This window comes from Aethalodelphis obliquidens, unplaced genomic scaffold (assembly GCF_003676395.1).
Source record: "Aethalodelphis obliquidens isolate GAN/ISIS:26980383/991018 unplaced genomic scaffold, ASM367639v1 scaffold9, whole genome shotgun sequence".
Lineage (NCBI taxonomy): Eukaryota > Metazoa > Chordata > Mammalia > Artiodactyla > Delphinidae > Aethalodelphis > Aethalodelphis obliquidens.
In genome coordinates this window covers 49,660,295-49,678,075 of record NW_020837953.1, presented here as the reverse complement: position 1 = coordinate 49,678,075, position 17,781 = coordinate 49,660,295, and the positions used below count along the sequence as shown (strand labels likewise).

The 17,781-nt window shown below is 47.0% G+C and overlaps 1 long non-coding RNA gene across 1 annotated transcript; it reads left to right on the top strand.

Moving 5' to 3' along the window:
* Positions 1-10,062: 10,062 nt before the first annotated feature.
* On the top strand, positions 10,063-15,868 carry LOC113622446 (uncharacterized). Its single transcript, XR_003433515.1, has 3 exons — positions 10,063-10,073; positions 15,300-15,305; positions 15,767-15,868. It is a non-coding gene; the product is annotated as an uncharacterized LOC113622446 (long non-coding RNA).
* Positions 15,869-17,781: the final 1,913 nt, after the last annotated feature.

Genomic DNA, 17,781 nt, shown 5'->3' with positions numbered 1-17,781 from the left:
CCCAAACCTACCTAACACAAAGCCCTTTATTTTCCACATCCATCTCCCATTAGAATCCTACCATCCCTACTAAAGTGTGCCTCATGTGAGGTTAGGTCTACCTTTGCCCCATCTCTTGTTCTCCAAGCACTGTGAATACCTGTGGAAGAAAGAAGAACGGGAAGAAGGAGAGAGAGAAGGAGGTAGGGAAGGAAGAAACTCCCAAAGTGTGGGCATGGAATTTAGACACAGACCATCACTGTGGATGTGGAAGCACTGAATGGGGTCCATCAAGAGGATCAGGATGTGTCACCCCAAAATACGCCACTTTGGCCCAAGAATTATTTTGAGCTGAAGGCATTCGACTTCCTTAATCCCTTTTCTCCCCAAAAAGAAGTCTCCCAAAAGAACAATCTCCATCAATCCCCTCCCCAGGAGAAGCTCTCACCCCCTCTTCCTGGGGTGGGGAATCAGAATCACACAAGACTGTGGCCCCTCCCACCTGTTCTCCTACGGACCCATTTATCTTTCAGAACAGTAACTGGTGTTTCCACAAGTGCCCTCCCCCACCTGTAAGAAGGCATTTGTTCTCCCAGCCATACCCCTCGTCTCCTCTTCATCTCCTCGTAAAATGGCACATAATCTCTCAAATCCCACCCCTTCCTTGGGCATTCCCTTCTTCCTGCGATGCCCCTGCACACGTCAAATTGAAAATGAACAAATGTGCATGCCTTTTCTCCCGCTAATCTGTCCGTTATTAATCTTAATTCACAGGGTCTCTGGCCACGGAACCTAAGAGGGCAGAGGAAAAGCTGTTCCTCCACCTATGTGTTGAGAAGTCAGGTATTAGAAGCAAGAAGAGAGATTAGAAACTGTAAGATTAAGAAGCAGGGCCCAGAGGATTTTATTTCGTTTTGCTTGTCAGTAGTTCCAGGTCCAACTAAAAGTGTTTTGCATCCACATCTCACTTCTCTCTGGTGACCGGAAGCCCTCTGCATCTGGCCTCCTGCCTCCTCCAGAGGTTCACAAAAGCCAGAGCCTGTGATTTATAAGGACACGGTGCTTAATGAGGCCAGAGGTGCTGAGAAGCTGCACTTGAACTGTTCACACAGAGAGCAGGAGGACAGCAGCAGGCAGAGAGATGGCAACCACTGTTTTGACCATCAATATTAGTTAAATTTAATAGTGGAGTCTTATTGACTATAAGAGTCTTAATTATCAGGAAGAATGGTGCTGTCTGTTAACAGCAGAAAAAATGATCAAAACTGAAACCACGTAAATTAAATCGCTTGCTTGTCCTTTTATAAATAAAATTAATTGGTTAAATGGATCCTATATTTAAAAAGGATTAGTGGCAGGTTTTTTTTCTGACAATTGCCTTCTTAACATTCTCAGACTTATGCTCCAGAGGTTTGATGGGGAAACATTCATCAAAGAGTATTATTGTTATTACGTTTTAATGTGTCTCTTCTCTGAACTTCTCCCAAGTCAGCGTTTTGTCTGCCAGGAGGTTAACGGACTTGTGGGCTGTTGGAATGTGATGTTCTGAGGAGGTGGGTGTTATGGAAATTTCCCTGGAAGCTATCCCTGCAGGTGTGCATGCCCTCACACATACACACACACACCCCGCCCCACATCCTGTACATGACCTTGACCACGATGACCGGGGCCTGGAAAGATTTAACCTGGGTAAGCCACTTTTGTGTGAGCACATCAGTGTCCTGATGGGACATCCCCAAAGAGGATGACACATGATGGATTCCTCAGAACCTAGGATCTGGGACATTTTTATCATGTCCAAGCTCGTACTGATTTTTACCATGTCCAAGCTCGAACTGCTCACCGCATGACAGGCCAATAAATCAAGGGATGAGGTGGTAGGGCAAGAAATTGAAACTTTATTTGGAAAGACAGCAGACCAAGAAGATGGTGGACTAGTGTCCCAAAAAACCATATTACTCGAACTAGAATTCAGGCTTCTTTACAACTAAAAGGAGAGGGGGTGTGCTTGGTTGTTGCAAACTTCTTGGTGCCGGAATCCTTTGTTCTTGCACCCATCCACAGGTCAGGTCACCATATTCCTGTAAACATCCAACAAGGCAAATGTTATTCTCTTCTGCAACTTTTTATCTCTATATGAATGGAAAAGTGTTAATTTTTAAAGGTCAGAGCCTTGAGAATGTGCTGTCCTCTATATTTCAGCCTACAGGCAACATTCTTAACTTGTAGCAAAAGCAACAGAATACAAAGTTGAAAGTAAAAGAAACAGGTCCACTGTGGAGTCAGATTTGTTCTTCACTATTACAACATCAACTGTAGCCATGCTTCAGGCCACTGAGGGGTTTGGGTTTTCTGTTATTGCTCTTCCCAGTGGGATGCCAAGTGTTATGAGCTAGATAGTATCCCCCAAAATTCATATGTTGAAGTTCTAACCCCCAGTTCCTCAGAATGTGGCTGTATTTGAAGACAGGGCATTTAAAGAGGTAATTAAGTTAAAATATGACTAGTGCCCTTATAAGAAGAGGAGATTAGATTGGACGCTGACCTACACAAAGGGACTAACCATGTACAGACACTGGGAGAAATCCATTGTCTATAAACCAAGGAGAGGGACTTCAGAAGGAACCAGCCCTGCCAACACCTTGATCTCAGACTGCCGGCCTCCAGACAGTGAGATATAAATCTCTGTTGTTTCAGACTCCTGGTCTGTGGAGTTTTGTTGTAGCAACCTGAGCCCACTAGGACAGCAGGTCCCTTCTGATCTCTGTAGGGTTTGTGAAGCAGAACTTCTGGGTCCAGGGATAAGAAGCAGGTAGGTCCTGCCTGCTTCTTGTCCGACAAGGACTGTCTCTTGTGGTCTTAACTTGCAAGGCATTTTTAAGGCATAGAGAACATTCTTTCCCTTAAATCAAAGCATTATATTTCAAAGGAAATTTAATAAAGCTTCCTTTTGCAGCCTCATGGACGTGTGTCTATGCAAACAGTGGAGATCCTTGTCTGAAAGTAATTCTCTCCCGGCTCCTTCAGCCACCAAGGGAATGAAATCAAAAGCTGGGCAGCAGCTCCGAGCTCATCATTTGTCAAAGCAAAGCAGAGCTCAAAGCAGCAGACTTTTACGTCCCAGGCTATGTTTAGCTAATCACACCCCAGAGTTCTGTTCTCTGTCCAGGACCCCCGGCATCCATCGTGAAGGGATTCATGATGGTGACAGCAATAATGATAGTTTGTGCTTTTAGCTCCTTGCTCCAGACAGTTTTCAAAGGACTCCACCATCCCGATTCTGCTCAAGTCTGTGACACCAGCCAAGACTGCATGGGGGAGGACGTTGTGCCTTTTTACGATCCTCAGAACAGGGAGAGAGAAAGATGCACATTAGTCTGTGTGCTGGATGCATGCAGAATGCCAGCCTATGCACGGCACAGTCCTCCATCCTCCCAGGACACAGGGCAAGCCACAAACCTCCTGGAATCACTGTGGAAACTTCTGGAGAAATTAAATGTGTCACCTCTCTGTGGGTGGTTCCAACATACCCAGGGAACAGTGGTGACTTGGGAAACAGATCTTGACCCATCACCACAAGCTTTGCTGGAAAGCTCATGGGTGATGCCTAGGGTCTGCAGGCTTGGTAAGGACCACAGGTGACACCGTCTGAGAAAGCAGGCCTAGGTGACAACTGAAGGCAGGAAGAGAAAGTGGCTCTTCCCTAGAACCCAAGACACCATTTATTATCTAAGTGAATCAGTATAAAATGACCCACAGCAGCTATTGATACATTAGTTTCAGAGGTTGGGGGTTGGGGGGTGGAGAGGAGTCTTTGCTACTTTTCCTTTTATTCTGGGTGAGTACTTTTTTGGGGGGAGGGAGTAATGGAAATTTCTTCTCTCCTAAAGTTCCCTTCCGTGAGACAGGTGGAACTGACCTGATTGAGTACCTCAATCCTAACATCACTTTTTAGTTGTTTTAATCATTTAAATCACTTCTTAAATGGTTCAGAATACAGGCAGGGAGAAATGTGATATTCAATGCTCACCTCCCCCACTGCCATTCTGCCCCATGCATCTCGACTCCTATTGTGCAGAAGTAAATGTGGAATCTCAGCTATGGTTCTAGATATGTTTAATTATCCATGTGTTTGCAATGATTCTGGCAAAAAAAGGTGAGCTTTACAGCATTAAAACCTAAACAAAAATCAGAACGTTTCCAGGGACTGAAGGATGTGAGCTGAGGCCTTGCGGGAGACCCATGTTACATGGGGGATCAAGGACGTCTCTGGAGCTGCTGCCTTTCCAGTGACTCCCACTGCCCTCTGACCGCACATTGTGACCATATGTACCAGAATGACATGCAAGGCTGATGGAGATGACTGGGAGAGGGGAAACTGGTCCTACAAGTGGCTTAGGTTCAATCCATCAAGGGCTCCTGTGTGTCTGAGGACCTACCAGCCCCCAGCTCTCTGGGTTCTGAGTCCTCACTGTCGGGGTTGCTGCAGCCATCAGCCAGCCTGCCCACATAATCACACTCTGCAAGGGGCCACCATCCATACACCAGCTTCTTCTCTCAGCCATCCTCCGCTTCTGCATGTTTCTGGGGAGGTCAGGATGATGAAGGTCCCGTCTCCATCCTCAGGAAGCTCAGGGACCCATGCTGGGGAGGAAGGACACATAACAGCTGCATGATTGTGGCTCTGTGGCTGCCTCTCGAGGCTCAACCTGTCTGAGCCCTGCCCCCTCCACTGCCCTGTTGTTCCCTTGCTCCCCCTCTGCAGCCACCCGGCCTCCTCCCTACTGCCCGGGTAGCTCTCTCTCCCTCGGCCCCCCAGATGGCCTCCTGGCCAGCTCCCTCCCTTCCTCCAGTCTTGGGTTATATGCCCTCTTCTCAATGACCACAATGCAGCTCAGTCTGTCATAACAAAGCATCATAGACTGGGCAACTTAAAATAAACAAAATTTATTTTCTGAGTTTTAGAGGTTGGAAGTCTGAGATCCAACTGTCAGCAGGGCTGGTTCCTCTTGAGGCCTCTCTGCTTGGTGTGAAGACAGCCATCTTCTCCTTCACATCATCATCCCCCTGTGCATGCAATCTCCTCTTCTGATAAGGACGCCAGTCCTGTTGGATTACGACTCCAAATACAGTCACATTGAGGGTTAGGTCTTTTATATATGGGCTTGGGGGAAACACAATTCCATCCTTAACAACTACTTAATACATAGATAAAGCATCATTGCTCGGGCATCCTACCTTCTCCTTCTACTCCCCCCTGCCTCAATGTGGCCATCACCCCTGACCTGCCACACAACTCCTTCATTTGGTACCAGCTTTTCATGGTCTCTATCCCCGTGTGTGTGAGCTCCAAGAGGGCAGGGGCATTGCCAGTTTTGTTTCACCATGTTCCTTAAGCCCTTCTCCAGGGCTTGGCTGGGGCTTAAAGAATGAGGTGAGTGTGCAGACTTGCCTGGAGAGAGTAGGCAGGCTGACCAGGAAGCCAGCTCAGAAGGGGCTCCTGGGGTCCAAGTCTCCCCGATGTCCAGCAGATGCCTGCCAGAGGGAACTTGCACCTCCAGAGCAAAGGGACAGCCTGTCCCAGGGAGGAGGGACTGCAGAAAATGTTCTGGGGATGTGGGGGGAGGGAGGGAAAGACAAGGCAAGGACCCCAGGGACCTTGTCAGCCACAGCCGGCCACAATCTGTTCCCCCTCTGACAGGTCATTCCTGCAGACCTGTGGATATTGGTGGATATTCCCAAGCCAGGAATCCACGTCTTCATAGCAGCCGACAATAGCAACTGTTTCCACAGGACTTGCCTCTGCAGGGCTCCCATGTCCATGGATGCCGGGCTCTGAGACTACAGGCCCAAACTTCACTCTCTGCCCCTTCCCCTGCCCCCCTCCTTGGGCTCATATTTCATGCAGACATGCTAGGATCATGCAGCTCTTACTTCAAGACGTTCCCTCCTGTGTCTGCTGGCATCCAGGAGAGTTTTCTGGGCAGACTTTGCCTGTTTCTGCCAGACATCTCCCAAGTGACTGGGAAGGACCATGTGTGGAATTCCAGGAGAAACCGTGCAACACCACTCCTGCTTCTGCTCCAGGAAAAGCAAGCCACGCTTCTCCATCATTGCCTGGTATCCCAGTGGAACTGAGCAGGATACTGCGGGGCTCCTGGGCACAAAAGCCTTTCTGTGTCCCCCATTTCTTGATTGCAGGAAATAGGCTTCGTTCAGCCTCCATGACCTTCGTTCCAAGGGGCAGTTCATACAGGAGCTAATCAGGAAAGGGAGGGGATGCAGAGACAAGGGAGGGGCAGTCAAGAAACAATAGTGCAGCCTTGGGACAGGGTCCTGGTTCCCCCTGAAGGGTTACATGTAACAATACCTTTGAGCTGTTTTGTAGATACTGGAACCCACACCAGGTGGAAGAAGTTAACTACATGCTGCCCACAGCAGGTAAACCCCAGACTGGTTGGAACCAGCAGCTTGATGATGTTGACTCCCACTTACCTCATCACCAACTAATCAGAAGAATGTCCACGAGCTGATCTCGCCCTCTTTGAACCATGACTAGAAAACTCCTCACTACCTCCTCCAGGTCAGGTCACACAGTTCTGAGGGCATTAACCCACTGTGGCCCCCTTTGCCTGGCAAAGCAAATAAAGCTATTCTTTTCTACTTCACCCAAAACTCTGTCTCAGAGATTTAATTCGGTGTCAGAGTACAGAGGCCAGATTCAGCTTCACCATCAGATGCCCTTGTCCTTCTGCCGAGGGCAACCCACAGGGATTTCATTTGAGATATTAGCTGGAGTGTAATGAAAAGAGAGAAACAGAACTGGAGTCCAAAAGCTGGGAGGAATCAGGCTGCATGACTACTTACCAGCCTTGCAAATCCTTTGCGAACCTCAGTTTTCTCATCCTTAAGATGGGAAAATATTTCCACTGGTCAGTTAGCCATTAAAAAACTGTTGCCATGTGAACACGGCTGGCACTTAGGAGACATTTATTGAAACGAAGCATTCTTGTAGTCATTAATAAAACCTGAGGCTGAGTCAATACACAGACCAAAGAGCCAAGCCACAGGGGGTGATGTTGAAATCAGGGCAGCTGGGTGGGTCAGGGTGGCCCCCTGGCATGGCAGGGGACGGGGATTCATGAAGGCTGACATTTGGTTGCTTTAGACAACAAAATAACCGCTGCTTACTCCCTCCCACTTTAGAATCATTTTAAGGGATAGGAGTGGGCCAGGAATTTGGGACAAATTGTTAAAAATAGGGGATATATTAAAAAAACAAAACAATAAAAACCTGTTTAACACATTTTAAGGATGACTGTATACCACTGAAATTATTTAAAACAGTAATTTTCTTTCATCTTTTCCTTTCAAATCTCCTATCGTGTAGATATAGTTTCCTTTAATTCTCTTTTCTCCCATCTCTATTGGTTTTGTACATACACTTTCTACTGCTTTTTATTCTCATTTTTTAGTGGTTACTAATTTTAAATGCTAACATGCCTGTTAACAAAGCCTAATACCATTAAACAACATTTCTATATGTCACCAAGAGTTAGACGACTTCAATGCCAAACTTTCTCCACATCCCATTTCATGTTTGTGTTGGCTAGTATTTCAGTTTCATCTTGTTTTTAAATCCTCCAAGTTTTTCTTTAGATATCATTGTTTATTTAGAGCTACCAATGTGTTCACAACTCTATTTACATAGATTTTCTTGCTTTCTTACTTCTTCCTTTTGGGTTTAGTTTCCTACTCGTTGAAGTATATCCTTTAACACTTCTTTCAAAAAAGGTTGCTCAGTAGCAAACAATGAACAGTAAATTCTTTCAATCTATGTCTGAGATTGTCTGAAGGGCAGATAAATGGATGTAAAATATTTAGGTGAGTTGCTTCCTTCAGTGTTTTAAAACATTGCATTCCATCATTTATGCTGCTAGTGAGATGTCTTCTTTCCAATATTATTACTGTTCTTTTGCGTTTTTGTTTTTTTTTCTTCTTTCCTCTGGTAAAGTTTAAGATTTTCCCTTTATCTACAAAGATCTGAGGATTTTACAATTTTCTCTTGATCAATGAGGTTCCATAGATTTACTCTAAAGTGTGCATGTGTGGATTTGTCTTATCTATTTTGCTTGGGAATTTTTGTATTTTCAAAATCTGAGTTCTCACGTTTTCCTTCACTTTTGAAAAACTGGCAGCCATTTTTTCTTCAAACGCTTTCTCTCCTTCATATATTTTTAGATAAATGCAGGAGTCTCTCATCCTGTCTTCCCCATTTCTTAGCAGGTTCTGTTACTCTGTGTCTGAGCTGCCATCTCTAACTTCCTTGCTCATTAACTCTCTCAGCTGTGTCACTCTGTCTTCTAGTGTCTCTTTCCAGAAGTAACATCTAGTCTGTGGCTAATCAGCCTGTTGTTATTTTTGCATACTTTCTTGGGTCCTCCCCACTTCTTATATCCTCCAGAAATTATAAATTGTTCTAGAATCTCTTTCCCCTTTTAGTCACCTCCACTTCCTGAGGTGCCGATTTGGTGGTTGTTGGTCCCACGGGCTCTGGTCTTGAACTGGGCACTCCTCTTCCCAAAGATGTTTCCCTTGGGGTCTCGTGGGGCTGCTGGGATCTCCCTCTGTCCTCTTTACCAGCAGAAGCCTGGTTGGGATTGACTGGTAATCAGCCCAGGCAAAAATGCTCATTCCCAGGCTGTCATCAGCTGGTGCTGGTTGGGCCACCCAGACCTGGACAGCAGGGGTGGGCGAGGGGATGTCTGTGAGCAGGTCCCTTATCCTGCCAGGCTCTCGATGACCTGCCATGGCCACCCCTGCCCTACTGCTGCTTGTGTGACACAAATAAACCCTTTGCATGCTCAGACAGAAAGTTTTATTAATTTTCCTGCAACAGAGCCAAGTGTTCATGTGAACACCACGCCATGTGTGACCACAGTCTGGGGGTCTCAGTGTTTGTTGGTGATACTTTTCCAGCTACTGTACAGGCCCAGCACCTTCCTCATCCTCCCCAGGGGTGGCAGGCTGCCCAGCTCCAGGGCAAACTCGGGAGCCCCTCTCATGTCCCCAGAGCACAAAGACTTCGCTGCTCCCTGAGGATGTCAAATGCTCGGCCCTGAGGCCCTGGTCTCAACGCCCCTGAGAGGAACCCTCTCACCCTCTCTCCTCGTTCCCTTGGACTTCCTTCCTCATTTCTCACCTGTGATGTTCCTTTCCGCCTTGGGCCTTGGGTGGTATTCAGCTATTTCTTTGTTATTATTATTAATTTTTAATTTAGTTTTTTATTGAAGTATAGTTGATTTACAACATTGCATTAGTTTCAGGTGTACAGCACAGTGATTCAGTATTTTTGCAGGTTATAGTCCATTATAGGTTATTAAAAGATATTGGATATAATTCCCTGTGCTACACAGTAAACGCCTGTTGCTCATCTTTATTATTTTTAACCTGTGAACAAGTGCTTCACACATCACTTCCGTCAGCTACATTCACCAAAAATCTCAACAACAAGGTCCTTTTATAGTCCAGTGAAAGATGGAGATCCTCCCCACCAAAAACTGTGCTCATCACCATGGGCATTCAGGGTGGCACCCCCGGGGTAAGAATCCACGTAAAAAGAATAGACATTTGGTCCAGCAATCCCACTTCTGGGTATTTATATGAAGGAACCAAAGTCACTATCTCAAAGAGATACATGCACCCCCAAGTTCACTACAGCACTATTCACAATAGCCAAGATAAAGGAACAACCTAAGTGTCTATCAAGGGATGAATGGATAAGGAAAATGTGGTCTCTATATATGGTAGAAAATATTCAGCCATAAAAAGAAGGAAATTCTGCCATCTGCAGCAACATGCATGGACTTGGAGGGCATTATGCTAAGTGAAATAAGTCAGACAGAGAAAGAGAAATACTGTATATCACTTATACATGGAATAAAAGAGCTGAATTCATAGAAACAGAGAGTAGAGTGGTAGTTACCAGGGGCTGAGGGGGTGGGGAAATTGAGGAGATGTTGGTTAAAAGGTACAAATTTCCAGTTATAAGATGAAAATGTTCTCGGGATCTGAGGTGCAGCATAGTGATTATAGTTAATAATACTTTCAAGTATTATATACTTGAAAGTTGCTGAAAGAGAAGATCTTAAATGTTCTCATTCCAAACAATAAAAATAAAAGGGTCATTATGTGAGGGGCCGGAGGTGCTAGCTAACCTTATGTGGTAAACATTTCACAGTATATACATGTATCAAAGCCTCATACCGTACACCTTAAACATTTTATATTACATTTTTGAAAGGTAGATCACAAAACCCTCACAGGGGCCGTGATCCCTCAGGTGTGCATATACCTGTAACCACAAATAATAACTTCTTCAGGATTCTAGTATCAGGTGTGACTGACTTCCTTTTATTAGTGTAAATGGAGCTGCTGAGATTTCATGATAAACAATTATGCATTTTGAAATATGAAAGAGAAAACTGGACTTCCCAAACCTTTGTGAGCTGGTATTGGAAGCAGGGAGACTCCAAGACAAGAACAAAACTCACTTTTTAAATGAACAGGACTGAATTTGCCCAACATGCAGGGGCTACTCTTCAAAGGGTCCTAGGTCTGGCAGACAATCCCACCAGGCCTGAAAACTGGGCTGGCACTCTCCACTTGGAATCTGCATTTTGAGTTCACTATGAGTCTCACAGGTAAGCCAGGGACTCCTCACTCATCCTTCCCCACAATCAGCCTGGATGTCTTGGTCTAATTCCACAAGACCAATGTGAAGATTTGTTGTCATGGAAACTGCTTCCAAGAAGTGGTCCATGACTTCTGGGGGAAATTCGCAAAGATGGGACCTCTTGCCTGGACCACAGCTGGCATCTTTCTTCCAGGTCCCCAGGGAAGTGTTTTGCTGGGATTTCTCTGGTCCACTCCCAGGGGAGTGCAAATCCCACTGGGGTGCCCCCTGGACCAGGCCTTCTCTAACACAGGTACCCAGCACAGCAAGGGGGCCACGCTCTTTGAGCTGTGAGGTTGCAGGACCCACGTGGAGAGCCTGTCAAGCTCCCATGCTGTGTATCCAGGCTCTCTCTAGCCCGCCAGGTCTCAGGCGCCTCCTTACCCATCTTCCTGTGTTGATAGTTGAGCTTCTGAGCCACCCCAGGTGCCCCGGTTATCACAAGCCCATTGCTAGCCAATTTAGATTCAGGAGGCTGACCCAAGACCGCTTCGTGCCCCTTAGGACAATGATCTGACTGTAGATGGTCTGTTTGACCAAGTGGAGGGCGTGAGGACTCATTCCATCTTTGCTAATGAGGACTTTTTGATTTCCTGGTACTGCTTTTTCTTGATGGATGACGGATTTATGATTCATGGAGGGTTTTTGTATTAAGGTTGGCCTGATGGAAGATAAATCAGACACAGAATTTATTGGTGTAGAAAAGAGTTAGATGTTCCCTCCCTGGTGACAATGAAGGAATTCATGAACTGGGCACCCTGGGCCATGTTTCAGGAATCCTCAGTGGCTGCTTGTCCATAGAAGCTGTCTGTGCCCAGAGGGAAAATGTCAAGTGAGAAAGCTGCCTGGGCTTCGAGGCCGATAACCAGAGGGGGAGTGGGGAACTGCTAGGAAGCTGGTTAAGTCGGTACCTGTGGCCATGGCCTCCACTTCTGTCGGCTTTTATTGGACCTGTAAATATCGCCTTGCAGCTTGAATGGCAGGTGCGTAATGGGGAGTGTTTGTGCAAGAATTTGGAGAGGGAATAAAATTGATGGATGCTCTCAGTGTCTCCTGCCGGCAGCTGGCGGCCCATTTCCCAGGGCTCTCTGCTCTCTCCCGGCGTGTTCGATATTTCGGTTACAAGTTCTGGAGCTGAAAGCTGAGGTTGCAGAGCTGTGCGGCCATCTGGGTTTCCCAATTTAAATACAAAAACAAAGCAAGTAACTCATTTAGTGGGCACTTACTATATGTCAGGCCAGTTCTAGGAAGTTTCTTGTGTCATCTTATCCAGTCTTGGAAACAGCACTACTTACTAGGAGATATCGTTACTGACTTCATTATAGTGATATAGACATGGCGGCACCTGAGGTTTGGAGGCGAGCCCAAGTTCACTGGCAATGAAAGAGCAGAGCTTGGATTCAAAGCTGCCTGGTTCCAACGTCACAGGCTTAACCACTATCCTGTGTGTCAGTAAGTGGCTGTCAGGAATAAGACCCCCTCCCATTCCCCTCTTGGGCTTCACCGAGGGGTGAGCCCAGCTTGAAGCAGCGACCTGCCCTTGTGCTGTGTGTGTGTGTGTGTGTGTGTGTGTGTGTGTGTGGATTGTGTTCTTTAAAATTCAACAAGAAATCCTCAGGCAAGCACTTATTGTCTGCACTCCCAAATTCCCAGGAACAAGTGTCATCCAGGCTCTCAGCCCCCAAGGCCAGCTCCGTGAGGACCACTGGCTGGTGGACACGCAGACCGTCTTTCTTCTCCCCGCCAGCTGCCTTCAGCGGCAGAAGTGGTTTTCCAGGACTGTCTTTGTGACAGTGGTTTGAAGACTTTCCTGCCCTTTAACAGCACGGCTCAGACAAGGGAGAAACGCGATGGCCGATGATTTCCTAAATGGCAGAGAGGCAACGCCATCCTCTCTGCAGACCGAAGACCCCTGAATGGAAAGGGCAGTAGCCCCTCAGAGAAGTCAAGCCCTTCTGTGTTTTATGCCCACAGAGCTATCTTTCTCCCTTTGTTCTCTGAGTCTGTACTCTTCCCACCCCTACTGGGTGGACTGTAATATAGTTCCCACTCCAACCACCCAACTTAGCATCAGACCCCACGGATGAAGGGCTGGGTTTCCCCACTTCAAATGCAGCTTCCAGGAGGGTCCGCAGTCCACCTGCTCCTCTGACCGACTGGCTATGAGTTCACGGGCTTCTGAGAACCCTCCTCAGAGGAGGCTTAATAATTCACTAGTGGCAGAACTCAAGAAAGCACTGTGCTGCAGTTGTATCATAAAGGATACACAGAGGAATAAGCATAATAAAGCAGCCCAGAGGGCAAGGTCTGGGGATGGAGCTCAGAGCTTCTGGACACTCTCCCCAGGGAGTCCAGGTGTGTCCCCCAACTGGTGCATCAATGTGTTCATCAACTAGGAAGCTTCACAGAGTCTGGGTGTCCATAGGTTTGACTGAAGTTTCATTACATAGATGAGATTGATTAAATCATCGTCTGCGTGATTAAACCTGATCCCCAGACACTTTTTCCTCCTGGAAGTCTAGCTGATTCAAAGCCCCAATCCTTTACTCACTTAGTTGGTCTTTCTGGTGACCAGTCCCTACCCTGAAACTATCCAGGGGCACACCTGCATCACCTCATTAGCATAACAAAAACTCCTATTACTTAGGAGAGTCCAAAGGTATCTGAAGTGCTTGTCAGGAACCAAGGACAAACATGAAATATACTTTTTATTATGTCCTAGAGTCCTGTGCTCAGGCAATCCTGTGTCCTGGCCTTGGTATTAAGATGGCATTACTGATGTTAACCATTGTCTTCCCTGCAGGTAAAGCACTAAACCACACCTGCCCCATGGGCTCGGTCCCAATGGGTGAGATGCTACAGGGTCCAGATGGATCCCAGACCCCCATCATCTGTAAGACTCTCATCAAAGAGTGCTGAGCACACAAGAGCTCAAAGATCTGGGCTCAGAACAAGGAAAACCTGTGCCTTAGCAGGAGTTTCTATTACATTTACCTTGTTTTCATTTTTTCCTGGTGAGTAGGTCAAGGGGGTCACTGTCATTGAACATATTCTGCATTTTTAAACTGTAGCCAAAGGAGGGTGAATCACAGGCTTTATTAACTATTCAGGACCTACTGAGGCCTAAGCCCAGGGCATTGCTTTCCTGCATAATTACATGAAATGTAGAAAGAGTCCGGCAGCCCTCATGCCCTTTTGGTTCTGCTTCCTTCCTTGTTGACTTTTTGACTCTCTGGGCTTAAATAAACTCCTCTTAGAGGGATGAAAGGGCATTTACTGGATGTCAGCCTTCTCTTGTATTAAATCAAACAGGGGAGAAAATGTATAGAGATGAAAGGAGAAACAGAGGTTCCAGGATATGCTAAGCTAGGCCTGAATCATGAAATCCCTTCCCGCCATCTTTGTCTACTGGGGGCCTCTGTTTGCTGCAGGATCCAAGGATAGCCATGTGTACCATGTGGGTCAAGATTAAAGCCAGGGTTCCGTAAGTGGACACCAGGAAGGGGAGCTGTGGGCCTGACCTGGTGTCTCAGTCTGCTCGCGTTGCCATAACAAAATGCCGCAGACCAGCAGCTTAAAAAACAGACGTTTATTTCTCATGGGTCTGGAGGCTGGAAGTCCAAGATCAAGGTGCTGGTAGATTCCCTTCCCGGTGAGAACTTTCTTTCTGGCTTGTAGAGGGCTGCTTTCTCACTGTGTCCTCACATGGTGAGGGGAGGGGGCAGAGGTGGGTGGGGGGAGAGCCCTCTGGTGTCTCTTCTTATAAGGACACTGATCCTACTGGGTTAGGGCCCCACTCTTATGACTTCAGTTTACCTTAATTCCTTCCTCAGAGGTCCCATCTCCAAGTTCACACTAGGGGTTAGGGCTTCATCGTATGAATTTGGAGAGATACGGATCTGTCCATAGCACCAGGGTTTCACGGCAGGGTCATAGGAACAGTTTAGAAACTCTTTTTCGCTTCCCCACTATTCTTCCTTCCATATTGTAAGAGGAAACTGCTTTTCTCCCCCGCCTCTCGATACTTCTGACACTGGATGTGCGGGAGTTTTCCCACATCCAGGCAATCCTCCAATTCCCACTGGGCACGGTCTGCCTGCTCACCCCCATCTCCTTAGTACAGTCTTGCACTAAGTTAAGAGAACACGTCTTTCTACCTAAATGTGCATTATTTCCGTTTTAAGCTTGAGGGGCTGCTTCAGGACATGATTTACATAGACTTCCAGGTTTTCAAAAGAGGAAGAAATCTGCGACATGCTTTTGCTAGAAAATATACGAGAGTCTTCTAAGGGTTTTTAAGCACCCAGAACATAAAAGGGAAATTGGCCCGACAGAGGCACAGCGTTTATTTCGGCCAATAATACATGTAATATTGCCTTCCCCAAATGCTAGCACCTCCCTGGGCTATCTCATCCACAGGCCCGACTTTAAATAAGACACTTTGTTATTAAATAAAGCCTGCTCGCAGACAGGGACCATAAGGGCTGCGAGTCAGTCATTGGGGTTTGAAATCTCCTTTAATATGAATTTCCAGAGGATATTACAAAGGGCCTCCATGGGCAATAAAGCACACTGAGTGTGGCAGTTAAATGTGTATTTCTGCAATGGGCCCTTTAAATGCCTGTGAATATAAATGCCTGAAGACAGAAAGGTGCCCGCCTGTCCCCGCTCTGGGGGGGGGGCTCTGGAGGTGACGAGCTTTGTCCTTCTCCCCCGGCCTGCAGCCTGACCCAGGCCAGCTCCAGTGTTCAAGAGGGAACAAGCAGACCTGGTCTCACAGGCTGGGGTCCCAACGTCCTGGAGACAGTGGACAGACCCTGGCATTCTGGAAGGAAGTGGCCCTGGGGCCCCAGTGACCCGGGCAACCTTCTACTCTTGACCGGCTGGGTTTTTGTTTCTTTCTTCTTGTAGGAGCTCCAGAGAGGGGCCCTCCTGCCCCAGTTCTGGTGGCCACCCCCTCCCAGCATGGCACCTTCAGGACCCCAGCACAGTCATGGCCTTCTTGCCCCCAGATATGCGTATGTGGCCTTTTAAGGGACGACACTGTGAGAGTCTTATGGCTACCGTAACAAATAACCACCAACTGGGTGGCTGGAAACAAGAGAAATGTGTTCTCTCACAGTTCAGGTGGCCAGAAGTCCAGACTTAAGGTATTGGCAGAATTGGCTCCTTCTGGAGGCTCTGAGGGCCCCTCCCAGCTTCTAGTAGCTGTGGGGAGTCCTCGGCATTCCTGGGGTGGTAGGAACATCACTCCAATCTCTGCCCTATTTCCACATGGCCGACTTCCCTCTAAGGGTCTGTTTCCTCTTCTCATAAGGGCATCAGTCATATTGGATTAGGCCCTCCCTGCTCTGGGATGACCTCATCTTAACTGGTTAAGAGGGGCATGGTGGGGAGGGGAGGGGCATGGTGGGGGAGGAGGGGTGGCATGGTGGCTGGGTTTGGGGGAGGGTGGAGTGAGAAGGGAAGGGGCACCTGATTGTGCAGGACCATGAGGCCACATGAAGATTCATCTTATCCCTAAGGCAATGGGAAATATTACCAGCTGCAGCAGGTCATAAATGCAATCAGATTTGTGTTTTAGACAGACGATTGGGAAGCTGGAAGGAGAAAGCTGCTCTGAGAGCCAGGACGGATGTGGGCACCTGGGTAAGGAAGTATTGCAAAGGTCCAGGTGAAGGACAGAGGGGGCTTGAGCCAAGGAGACAGCAGTGACTTAGCTGGAGAGCACAAAATGGAATCAAGAGCCCTCGAAGGGGCATTAAGATGTGCAGACGCTGGACGGGACCCAGCAGGTTCCAGGATGCTCGCAAACGCTAGGCACTGCCTGAGAGCGTCCAGCACACCTGGCGTTCATCCAGCCACTGGGAGAGGAGCCAGTCAGTGGTGAAACACACCGAGGATAGCAGGGGGGCTGTCGCCGAGTACTGTGAACTCCTGAAAGTCTGCAGCAAAGTAAATGAAAAAGGAATACCAAATCTTCACTTATCATACTGGCCAACACAAACAAACAAACAAAAAGGAAAATAATATTCAGTGCTAAAGAGCCTGGGTGAAGTATCACTGCCATGCCATGCTGGTGGGAATGGAAATCAGTGAACTCTTTGGAGAAGACCATTTAGCAGAAAGCTCTCCTCTGGCAAGCTACTGCTGAGAATCCAACCTAAAGCCACACTCTTATCTGAGGGAAGACTTACAGCGATGGGTTCTCACAGCAGCATCCTTCAAGAGAACAAAATCTGCTACTAACCTGTGTAATCAACGATAGGGAAACAGTTTAACATTTCAGTGATGTCCCCATTTAAATTATGGTTTGAAAACTAACCAGTGGGGAAATGGCTACAACACACTGGTAAATAAAAGATGCTAGATGCAAAACTATACTTTACTATGTTTCCAGTTTATGGGGAAAGGTGCATAACATAATATTAAGTGGCAAATGCTGACAACAAAATTATTTATGGCATGATCGCAGTTGAAAACATGTGCGTGTGTATTTGCCTGCGAATGTAATGCAAGTGTGTATATGTTTAGTAAATAGAGTGAAACAACATACACCAGTTGTCTAGCAGTGATTATTTCTCTTTGGTGGGGTTTTGGGTCATATTTGTAAAATTCGTTTTTGTTTTTGTATATTTGTAACATGGAAGCATCATAGAAAATGGAGACAATACAGGAAAAGGTGTATGATTTTAGAGCACCTGAAGACAGAGACTTGGATGTGGTCTTTCTCAGATTTCTTTGCTGAGTCCTCCTTCACAGTTATTCCTGTGGCAGACAGCCTCCCCACTTTTATTCCAGGAGACAGTTCTCCTCCAGGAATCCCAAGAAGGCACTCTCCAGGGAAGGTCTCCTGGCTCCACTGGCATCCTGCTTTTGCTCTGGGGGATCACCTTGGGTGTTTACTGGCATCTGCCCAGGTGAGCAAACATGACAGAGCAAAGAAATTGGCAATGAAAAGTGAGAACACGAAAGAGGCCTGTGTGTGTGTGTGTGTGTGTGTGTGTGTGTGTGTGTGTGTGTGTGAGAGAGAGAGAGAGAGAGAGAGAGAGAGAGAGAGAGAGAGA